This window comes from Lathyrus oleraceus, chromosome 4 (genome assembly GCF_024323335.1).
Source record: "Lathyrus oleraceus cultivar Zhongwan6 chromosome 4, CAAS_Psat_ZW6_1.0, whole genome shotgun sequence".
Classification (NCBI taxonomy): Eukaryota; Viridiplantae; Streptophyta; class Magnoliopsida; order Fabales; family Fabaceae; genus Lathyrus; species Lathyrus oleraceus.
In genome coordinates, this window is record NC_066582.1 from 226,866,950 (window position 1) to 226,871,308 (window position 4,359).

Below are 4,359 nucleotides of genomic sequence, written 5' to 3' on the forward strand. Positions count from 1 at the left end.
GAACGGATTCTGATGTCTGATGGGGGAGGTTAATGTGGATGAGTTAGTGCCGTGCTGGTTACGCCAAGAAGATCCCACATTCCTTTTGTGGCCCGGATAACATTTGAATGCACCAACAATGGTGACTGAGTACGAATCTTGTATCCTGGGTATCGATCTGCGGTGCGTACGTCTACTGGGGCAACGCCGCGCTCACCCGTGTATGGGATAGAAGTGGTATTACCTACTGAAGCCTAGATCCCATTGTGGAGAGTCCTGATGGATGAGAAATTAGTGAAGGCTGAGGTGATAAGGACTCGGTATGACGCGTTGAGCCTGACTGAGGAAAAGAGGCAGTTACTTGCCATGGGGCAGTTGTACCCAGTGAATGAAGCATGTTGTTAACCGAAAAGTGTGACCTCGTGCGTACTACGTGGGAGAGCTGGTATTGAAAAGGATCCTTCCTCCTCAAGACGATTGTGGGGCAAGTGGATATACAGTTATGAATGTCCATTCGTGGTCAAGAAGGTTTTCTCTGACAGAGCCTTGTTGTTAACGACCACGGATGACGAATTTTCCATCCCCTGTGAATGCGGACGCAGTTAAAAAATACTTCGTATAAAGAGACCCGCTGGACAAAAAGAATAAAAGAGTCCAGGCAAAAATGGGCATCCCGGCGAACCAAAAAAAAAAGAGAGAAAAGGTTCGGGCAAAAGTTAGGGATAAAGAAAGAAAAACTGTACACCCGGCAAGTCGAAAACCCCACAAGGGCGACTTGGGCAAAAAAGGGTATCCCGGTGGACTGAAAACCCGAAAGGGCGGTCCAGGCAAAAGAGGGAATGAAACGAACAACTGCGTCTAGCATGATCGTTTGTGCTTTGGATATGACTTGGATAATCCCCGACAGAGATCGATCGGAAGCGTCTTGATCAGAAGACAGAAAGTGCGGAAAGTCTTGAGGACATATGGGGTGTAACCGAGTTGGAACCCGATGAGATCACAGTTTCACATTGCCATTAGGATAGATTTTTCCTTTTGTGTGCAATTACCTCTTTTCAGGAATTGCTTCCTTTGTATTGCTCAGTTGCGAGCCACACCTTTTTCAGTCAATAAAATGCGTGTTCAGTCAAATAATTTTGTTTTTGTCTTCATTACCGCTTTGATTGCAAAAACATCTGTTTAGTTTGATGAAGAATATTTGCATTTTGTAACATAGAGGTCCCTTTCGATGCATGCTTATAAGATTGAAAGCGTGAAATCTTATTCGGAAGTTTGAGTGACCTAGGTGTTGAAACGATGGCACGCCTGGGGCACGCTTTTATCTAACGATCTCTTTTGCAGGTGCTGTTAGCTATGTTCACTCACTTGCAGGTTGTGATGTGAAATACTTCGACAAGAGACCCCCGCAGAGTCCAATCAGGGGCAAGGGATAGAAGAACGGTGAAAAGACGGCGAAAGAAGGATGACGATCCTAGGGGGTAATCAAGAAGACTCTTCAAAGTCTGAGGACTGGAAAGTTTGTATGAATCCCAGGAGTTCGATCTCCATGGAGTACGGAGAAGTCGGGAATACAAGGTGATGAATCAGAAAAGTCCAGATGAGTCTGGGAGTTCTCAAAAGTGGAAAGTCAACACTGTGGTGGGATGGCAAACGCCAGTGTTCGACGAGTTGAAGGGCGGTCCGTGTCCAATAGGTTGTATTTCCCCAATGGGTGTGAGAGTGTCATCTCCCTAGCAGATTTGAGATCAGTGTCTCCTCAGCAAGTCTGAAGGTTATTGTCTTCCCAGCAGAGGTTGTGTTGATGGTTTTTCCCCAGCGAGGTCCCCAAGCGGATCGGGTTCGACAAAGATTATCCCCAGTAGAGGTAAGCATTGGTTGCCTCCCTTAGCAGAGTAATCCCCAAGCAGTTCGGGTTCGATGGATATCATCCGCAGCAAGGGTTGTCTTTCCCCAGCAGGGTGGAAATTGACGTGCTATTGAAATCCTCAGCGCAGTTCCTGGAGCTCCCCGGTGTTGTCTCTAGAGGAGATGTGTTTTTATGCATTCATCATTTAGATAAGCATAGCATATTGCATCATTAGTGCGTAGCATTTCCATGATCATGGGGCATTGCGCTGAAAAGAAAAAAAAACTCATGCATCTGCATTGCAAACATATCCATTAGCCCCAGGCCGTGGTAACCATCCGAGATTGGGTTGTCGGAAAGAGTTTAGCGCCGTTGGATCGATTTCAGAATTGGGTTCCCCAGCAGGGTAGAGAGGTGTTTTCCCAACAAGTGACTTCTTAGTTGAGCGGGTATCCCCAACAGTGTTACTCCCCACAATTGATAGCATCTTGCAAGCTTGGATCTATTCCCCTAGCAGAGGTGGGTGTGTCTGATCTCTCCATATAGAGTCGACCCCTTTAAGCAGAAAATGTCTGTCATTTCCTTCTGCGCTCCCCACTGAGTTATATCCTCGTGGATGACGGTTGCTTCCGTTCCCTCCCTGCACACGTAACGGGATGGGTTTTCCCTATTGAGTTCTTTCCTCATTAGGGTGAGTCTTGATTCAGTCTGCCTTTTTGGATCGATCCTAAATTGGCTTCCTTGTGGCTGTCTCTTGTGCTTCCCTGTGGTATAAATGAATAGTTGCTCACTAACCGGCACTCATTCATCTTATCCTCAGCGGAATTTGTTGGCTTCTACCTATGAACCGGTAGCTGTAAGTCTTATCTTTGTGGTCTTCTACCTACTAACCGGTAGATGTGAATCCTCTTTTCTCCCCGTAGTGGAGTCAACCTTTGTGCTCATCCTAGTCGATGATGGTTGCTTTTCTGTGGTTTTCTGTCTACTAACCGGTAGATGTAATCCCCTCTTTTGGGTTATCATTATTCAGTTTCGGTATTGATATTCCTTTTCCCTTTTGGATGTTTGTTCCGATTAAGCAACTTTATCCCCAGCGGGTCTTCCCCTTCCTTTGGATATTTGCTCTGAGTAAGCATTTTTATCCTCGGTGGGTCCTTTTCCATTCACCGTTTGCCGGTAATGTTTGTGGTTTCCCCTTTGATTGGTCATCTTTGCATACCTAGTCCTGGTATCCCGATGCCTTTCTTTTTCGATCGATTTATCCATTTAACAACCTACAACCTGGTTATGGATAATCTTCCATGCGAGTGTATTATCTACGTTTTGACGGCTATAGATAATATATCTCATGCACTCTTTGGTTGAACCCTTTGTTTGTTTCCCCAACTGAGTAAGATTCGTATTCCTTGTGGAATCGAATGTCCATCCTTTAACAAGATTGCTTTTCTAGCCCTCTTCAGGATGATGAGTGTTTTGGAATACAAACCAATTCACGCTTCGGTCGGTCACCTGTTTCATGCCTACAACCCGGTATCCGTGGTGTTCCTTCCTGTCTGCTCCCTGTCGTGACCTTGATCCCCAGTGAGCTACCTCTCCGTTGGTTTCGATAAACGTCGAGTTTTTCCCGATCGTTCGTTGACGTTCGGTTGTGGTACCTTTCCCCTCAGAGTCTCCTCTCCGTTGGTGTCGATAAACGTTAAGTTTTTCCTAGTTGTCCGTCGATATCTAGATGTATTTCTTTCCCATTCATCCGTTGATGTCTGGTTACCTCTCCGTTGGTTTCGATAAACGTCGAGTTTTTCCTAGTTGTCCGTTGACATCTAGTTGTATTTTCCCCACAGGTCATCCGTTGATGTCTGCTCTCCTCTCCGTTGGTGTCGATAAACGTCGAGTTTTTCCTAGTTGTCCGATGACATCTAGATGTATTTCTTTCCCATTCATCCGTTGATGTCTGGTCACCTCTCCGTTGGTTTCGATAAACGTTGAGTTTTTCCCAGTCGTCCGTTGACGTCTGGTTGTATCCCTTTCTTTCCCAGTCATTCATTAATGTATGGTTACCTCTCCGTTGGTTTCGATAAACGTCGAGTTTTTCCTAGTCGTCCGTTGGCGTCTAGTTGTGATTTCTATTCCCGTTCATCGTTCTTTGACGTTTGGATGTGGTTCCTTTGTTCTGAGAAAAAATCAAAATCCCCAGTAATAAATCTCAGATCCCAGTGGAAGCTTTCGTTGGTGAACTTTCCTTTTTTGGATCCCCGCAGTGTGCAAATTTCTACGGTTCTTGGTATTCGATCCCTGTTTACCCTGAAAGTCTGACAGCTGTTACTCTCATCCATTCGGGTTCCCAGCTGATTGAATAGGGGCAGCTGTAGCACCTCAAATTTGCACCTCCCATTTTCTACATCCATTTTCATGTTTAAGTCATTAACATTGCATTGTCCACTGCATAGCATTGCATTGTCCATTGCCTAATACAAGTCATCAGACAAGACTGGTCAGGAGATCTAGTTGTGCAAGCAAGCAAGTGCAATTCCAAT